At 42.0% G+C, this 7409-nt stretch overlaps 1 non-coding gene across 1 annotated transcript; it reads right to left on the bottom strand.

The window, feature by feature from the left end:
• Window positions 1-357: 357 nt before the first annotated feature.
• LOC115895695 lies at window positions 358-464 on the bottom strand. The gene has a single exon (XR_004055839.1). It is a non-coding gene; the product is annotated as a U6 spliceosomal RNA (small nuclear RNA).
• Between the last annotated feature and the right edge of the window lie 6945 nt (window positions 465-7409).

Here is a 7409-nt window from a genome sequence, read left to right as displayed (position 1 = left end):
GGCTAGAGGCTGCTAACAATGTCCGTAAAGAACGAGGTCATCAGTGTGCTTGCATATTTCATTTTCCTGCATATCGGTTCACAATTAAGGCATTTCAGGCTTTCCTGATACTAATTCTCATCTGAGTATGAAATCCTGGATAATAAAACAGACAACCTAAAAATAGGCATATGGACTCATGGGTCTATGTACTTTTTAAAATGTGCTCAAGGGTTTCATTTACGGTTTTATTAATAATTTTTAAAGTAGAATGTTCAATAATATTACTATGATTTAGATTTATAGTTAGTAAACATGAGACTTAAAGCTTTTCCTTCTAGCTCCACATCTCAGTGCACAGTGTAACCTTTTTGTTAAAATAATTTGAAATCCTGCATGAATCTGTGGATCTCCCTTGCACAGGGAGCCATGCTAATCTCCTCTGTGTCATTCCAATTTTAGTATACCTGCTGCCGAAGTCAGCACCAGTTTCACCTTTTCACATTCACGGTAAAACTGATGGGAAACTGCATGCTAAATGTTGAGACAATGATGGCCCTCAACTGTTAATCCCAACAAGATGGTGAGTGAGACACACAGGCTGAAAATACAGTTGTCTAAAACATTTCCACATTTCACCATCTGAACATCATTTTCCAGTTACTAATTGTAGAGTTTATTCTACTGAACCTACTAATTTTCTTACCTACTGAGTAAACCACCACGGGAAGAAAAGGTCACTGATGAAAAATGGTGGCTATGTTCTGTTTCTGCAACTTCACTGTGTTTTAACATTTTTTTTTATTTTTATAGAGATGGGGGTCTCGCTATGCTACCCAGGCCAGTCTCAAACTCCCAGGCTCAAGCAATCTTCCTGCCTCAGCTTCCCCAAATCCTAGGATTACAAGAGTGAACCACCACAATCAGCTTCACTGTCTTCTAAAGCTTTAAAGTGGACATTCTCTTCATGCCACCTTCAAAAGCAAAAAGTCACTGAGGTTTTTTGGGTGTTTTTTTGTGTGTGTGGAGCGGGGAGACAGGGTCGCACTCTGTCACCCAGGCTGGTGGGCAGTGGTGCTATCTCAGATCACTGCAGCCTGGACTTCCCTGGGTTCAAGTGATCCTCTCAGCCTCCTGAGTACCTGAGACTACAGACACGCTCCACCATGCTCGGCTAATTTTTTTGTATTTTGTAGAGATGAGGTGTTCCCCAGACTGGTCTTGAACTCCTGGGCTCAAGCAATCCTCTCACCTCAGCCTCCCAAAGTGTTAGTATTACAGACATGAGCCTGACCCAGTGCCTTCTTATTTGTAGGCAAACTCTGGCCAAATCTAATTACATTTCCCTTGACATTTCGCTACTTTTAAGTAACTGTAGACACGGGCTTTTCCTAATAGACACTCTCCACAGTACAAGATGTGCGATGTGTGTGCAGAAGAGAGGTAGCAAGTGCTACAGGGAGAAATATCTTCCCAGATACTGCTTGGAAAAACAGCTCCAATAGCAAGGAATGCACTGATGGCTCCAGAGAACCTGAGCTATTGAGTTTTGAGAAGAGATAAGGAGCCGGGGGGAACCCAAGTGTCTTCTCACTGCACACATTTTCACCAAAACATTGCAAGGGCACATTCCACCCCCACTCTGGGTGCAGGAGACAGATGAAAGCAGGGTATGAGAAAAAGAAGACGCGGAGAAGAAAGTCTTGGAGGTCTTGAGTGTATCCCTGTTGTCAATGAAGAATTCCTGGAAGGCTCTAAGTCTACTTCTTCAATGCTCTCACTCCTTGCCACAGCTGGGCCCTGTGACCTCATACACAGCAGATTTGAGCAATGCCATACTTAAGCTGAGTCAGAGTAAAGAGAAAAGGTGCACCCTGTTCAGATGTCTACAGCCAAATTTTGAGCCAGGATGGTCCAGAGAAAAAGCAAGGAAAAAAATGAGTTACTTACAAAGCAAGATCCCACGCCCGCCGTTTATGCTGTGTCTAGCATGACCCACATTTAGCGAGAGATGTTTCAGTACAAACTCACTGTATGGCTGTCATGACATCAATATCCCGGGAAGAACATCTGGAGGCTGCTCCTTCGGGGTGTCTCCCCAATCACTTCCCAAGAGATGACTCTCACTCCTGGATCATTTTGCATAAAACAGCATGATCTGGCCGGGCGCGGTGGCTCAAGCCTGTAATCCCAGCACTTTGGGAGGCCGAGACGGGCGGATCACGAGGTCAGGAGATCGAGACCATCCTGGCTAACACGGTGAAACCCCGTCTCTACTAAAAATACAAAAACTAGCCGGGCGAGGTGGCGGACGCCTGTAGTCCCAGCTACTCGGGAGGCTGAGGCAGGAGAATGGCGTAAACCCGGGAGGCGGAGCTTGCAGTGAGCTGAGATCCGGCCACTGCACTCCAGCCCGGGTGACAGAGCGAGACTCCGCCTCAAAAAAAAAAAAAAAAAAAAAAAAAAAAAAAAACAGCATGATCTACTGAGGAAGATTATTAGGCACGCTCAACATGAACATTTATGAGAAATTAGAAACGAAGATTATTAGACACGCTCAACATGAACATTTATGAGAAATTAGAAACAGGTGAGGTTCCTTTTGACTCTGCCACCCACTCACGTCCTATAGATCATCTGTGGCTTTTCCCAAAACTAAAGGTGAAATAAAATATCTGCATAAAGGTCAGCCTTATAGGTGAACTGATCTTAAAAGTTATTTGTGAAGTATAGGAGGTGTATTTTGTTCAAAACATTTCAACTGGGACTTTAATAGGTAGCCATTTACCTGTGCAGGATGAATTTTTTTTTTTTTAATACAGGGTCTTGCTGTGTCATCCAGGCTGGAGTGCAGCGGTACAATCAGGGCTCACCGAAGCCTCAACCTCTTGAGCTCAAGCCATCCTCCTACCACAGCTCCTGAATAGCTGGGACTACAGGTAGGCACAACCACATCCGACTAATGTTTATAATCTTTGTAAATTCTGTAGAGACAGGGTTTCACTATGTTGCCCAGGCCAGTCTCAAACTCCAGGTCTTAAGCAATCCTCCCAGCCCAGGCTCCCAGAGTGCTGGGACTACAGGAACAAGCCACTGCACATAGCCCAGATGAAATTTTTGAATGTGACACAGGTTTTTTGAATACAGTACATTGCTCCAACAATTTCAAAGTCATTGTGGATTCCTGGAATAAATTCGCTCCCACATCTTCTTCTCCATGTTTCTTCTTTTAAAGTCTCACGTTACTAGGTAGGAGGCACTAAAGATACTGAATGTAGACACCTCCCACCCCCCGGATATTTTCTTCCCCCAAACTATAAAATGCATATGATATGATTTTTTTAAAAATGCAAGCAACATACCCTTCAGATGTTGTCCCCAAGAGAAGAAAATTTGAAAAACCAAATTGAAAAATAAAAATTATGGGCTCTGTGAAGTACGAATATTTACATCATTGCACAATTTGTGTGCATCTGCCATAATGACTTCTACATATGTATACACACACACACAATTTATGGTTATAATTGAATGAGTCCAGTTCAAACTTATAAAGTCTATGAGAAAAACCAAGACAACACTAAAGGATAAGACAAAATCTACAATCAAACAATTTTCAAAACCTGTGGAAATCCAGTTGCTTAAATAATGCCAGTTCCATTAATTTCAACTGTGCTCTGATCTATTTCTATACACACAAGTATACAGAAAAGTGAAAATGTCCTTATGCCATGAAGAAGACATTTTACTTCTGGTCTGCTTAGGTGCAGTTCTTTGTTCCAGGCTGATTCCAATCTTCCTGTTTCTAGCATGAAATAGGATGAAAGATTTTGTGAGTTTCTCAGTAACTGGATGAATTTCGTAATCATGATCATCTCAATGATAACACAAAGGTTTCCTTTTCCTAAGTGATAACAAAGAAAACTTCCCTTTGTAATTCTTTTTGCAAGGATCCATAAGCCTGAATTCTAAAGGGAGAGGCCAATAAAAACGAAATGAAGAATGTTTTAAAGGTAAGGGATTTTTTTGGTTGGTTGGTTGGTTTGAGACAGAGTTTTGCTTTTGTTGCCTAGGCTGTTGTACAATGGCACAATCTCAGCTCACTGCAACTTCCGCCTCCTGGGTTCAAGAGATTCTCCGGCCTCAGCCTCCCAAGAAGCTGGAATTACAGGTGCCTGCAACCACGCCCAGCTAATTTTTGTATTTTTGGTAGAGACAGGGTTTCACCATTCACCATGTTTGTAGGCAAGGCTGGTCCCAAACTCCTGACCTCAGATGATCCACACCCCTTGGCCTCCCAAAGTGCTGGGATTAGAGATGTCAGCCACCTCACCCAGCCCTATTTTCATTTTTGAGATACGGTCTAACTCTGCCATCCAGGCTGGAGTACAGGGACACAATCACAGCTCACTGCAGCCTCAACTTTCCGGGCCCAAGTGAGCCTCCCACCTCAGCCTCTAGAGTAGCTGGGACAACAGGTATGTATCACCACACCTGGCTTTTTTATTCTTTGTAAAGATGGGGTCTCACTATGTTGCCCAGGCTTGATCTCAAACTCCTGACCTCAAATGAGCCTCCCACCTCGGGCTCCCAAACTGCCAAGATTACAGGTAGGAGCCACCACACCTAGCCTAAAGAATGTTCTATCATATGCTTATCTTATCCATAAATAAAATTTATCCACCAATAGATGATGAACTACACAACAAAAATGGGATCCCCAATTCAACATGCTTCCTCAGAGAATCTCACAGCAAGCCAGAAAATATTTTACTACAAAGTAAAATAAAAGACATAGTGAGTCAGTTCTCCTAAATTCCTCCTCCACATTTAGAAAGGCATGTGGGGTGATTCAAACAAAGATGAGCGGCTAAAGCACAGTTTCTAAGCTGCCCTCAAGTGCAGTGATTCATCGGAACTGGTGTCCTATTTACAGGAGAAGATTTGGCTTCATGAAGAACTATCTTCCTGCATAAAATTCCTGAACTTGATCCCTCTTCACTGAAAATGCCAGAGATGTGTTTGGTGTACAAATTACTTTTGATAAAATTACTGAAATAGTTTAAAATATTGCATATGGGCTGGGAGCAGTGGCTCATACCTGTAATCCCAGGACTTTTGGAGGCCAAGGCAGGCAGGTCACCTGAGCTCACGAGTTTAAGACCAGCCTGGCCAACATGGTGAAACCCTGTCTCTACTAAAAACACAAAAACTTAGCCTAGTGTGGTGGCAGGCACCTGTAATCCCAGCTACTCAGGAGGCTGAGGCAGAAGAATAACTTGAACCCAGGAGGCAGAGGTTGCAGTGAGCTGACATAGCACCACTGCACTCCAGCCTAGGCAACAGAGTGCGACTCTGTTTAAAAAAAAAAAAAAATTCATTAAGCAGAGCCCTGACCACTAAACAAGCTACATTAAAAATGAGTCCAGCTTGGCACAGTGGCTCACACCTGTTATCCCAGCATTTTGGGAGGCCAAGTTGGGCAGATCATAAGATCAAGGGATCAAGACCAGCCTGACCAACATGGTGAAACCCCATCTCTATTAAAAATACAAAACTTGGCTAGGTGTGGTGGCATGCACCTATAGTCCCAGCTACTCAGGAGGCTGAAGCAGGAGAATCACTTGAACCCAGGAGACAGAAGTTGCAGTGAGCTGAGATCATGCCACTGCACTCTAGCCTGGCAACAGAGTGAGACTCTGTCTCAAAATAAATAAATAAATAATTAAATAATTAAAAAATAATTCCACTTAGCAAAAACAATACAAACCAGACTGAGAAAGGTTATTCCTACATGTGAAATCTTCCTCAGGGACAGTAGGGGCAGATAGGGACAGAATGTAATGAAACTATTCACTGATTATAAGACAAAAATCCATCCAATGGAAGCTTTTTTGTTATTTAAGTAAATTTTACACTTGAGGGGGTCTCTATTAGAGAAAGTATATGGGTGATCAACTAGGGGTCCTTCATACTAAAGCAAACCAGTCTTTACATCATTTCAAAGATTTCCTGGAGAGACATAATTCATAAGATGCTATGGGTAAGTCAGCAAAAATGTAAGCCCCAGAGTAGACCAGAGAAACACAAAGAGGAAAACACATTCAGGAACATCTTAGGATTTTTAAAACCCACAATTGGATTTCATGAGCATTTATGATGTTGATAAAGTTACACACTCTCATGTTCACAAACCAGTCACCACTGTAAAAGCCTTCATCACATATTGAGGTGAAGTAAAAGTGTTTATCACATACTGAGAGGTGAAGCCATGCCACAGAGACAGTTTATTTTCTCAAGGTCATAGCCACCTATTCCTCTATCATTTTTGTTGTCTATTATTTTAATTTTCATCCAGTTTTCCTCTTGATATATCCATGGAATCAGCCGCCCAGGATGGAGGGCTCTCATTCACCCTGTCTTTCAGCAGGTTGGTTCCTCTAACCAATCAGCAACTGTGACATTTGGTGTCTGTTTCGAATGGTGTTGGTTAGCCAACTGGCTTTCCACTTCACATAACTGGGAAGATTACAGGAAAATTATGGAAATGGAAATCAACGTGGGAAAAACAAGGTATGTCAATGATTAGACACATCACTGACAATATTTTGCTTCACTGGTATTTTTCTTGCTCGTATGTTACAGGAAGAAAGATCTAATTGAAGCCATATAACCAAGCAATTTAGAATTGAGGAGTAACTGAAAGCTCCTTTTAATCCATATTTAAAAACTAATAACAGACTTTCAAAGACTCACGGAAATAACAGTCAAAACCCTTTTTCAGTCATCTTAAATTAAAGTTTAGCAAATTTCATGAGGGATTCTAAAAAATATTATTATTATTTAAAAAATAATAACAGACCTTCCAAGGCTCAAAGAAGTAATAGACTCAAAATCCTTTTCCAGTCATCTTCAATTAAGCTTAGCAAATTTCCTATGAGGGTATGTTTCTTCTTCTTATATTTTAACCAAAGGGGACCTAAAGAGACTTCTGAAAATACTTGTTAATTATTGTAAGGAAGCTCGCCTGTCACTCAGGGTTTCTGGAACAGGGACCAGAAGAGCTGGGCTTCTCAAATGTTCAGGCACGCACAAACCACCCAGGGGTCTTATTTAGACGTGCAGATTCTGAGGCAGAAGATGGATTCTGGACTGTGATGCTGATGCCTCCGACCACATGCTGACCTGGAGTCACAGGCATGGCTGTGTTTATGTCACTGACCCTTGGAATCATTCCCCTTTGCTCTGCTTCACCGCTGACCTCTGAGCACATGAAGTTAAGCCCCATTCAGTAAACGCAGCCTCTCCTGGATGTGGGGTCGAGTCAGTCTCATTTTTTGGTAATTACTAAATATAAAGATATACCTTCCAGATGTGAGCTCCTGTCCTCAGAAATTCCTGAAGATTTCTTTTTTTTTTTTTTTTTTTCA

This window comes from Rhinopithecus roxellana, chromosome 22 (genome assembly GCF_007565055.1).
Source record: "Rhinopithecus roxellana isolate Shanxi Qingling chromosome 22, ASM756505v1, whole genome shotgun sequence".
Lineage (NCBI taxonomy): Eukaryota > Metazoa > Chordata > Mammalia > Primates > Cercopithecidae > Rhinopithecus > Rhinopithecus roxellana.
The sequence above is the reverse complement of the archived record's forward strand: the minus strand, read 5'-3'. Positions and strand labels throughout refer to the sequence as shown.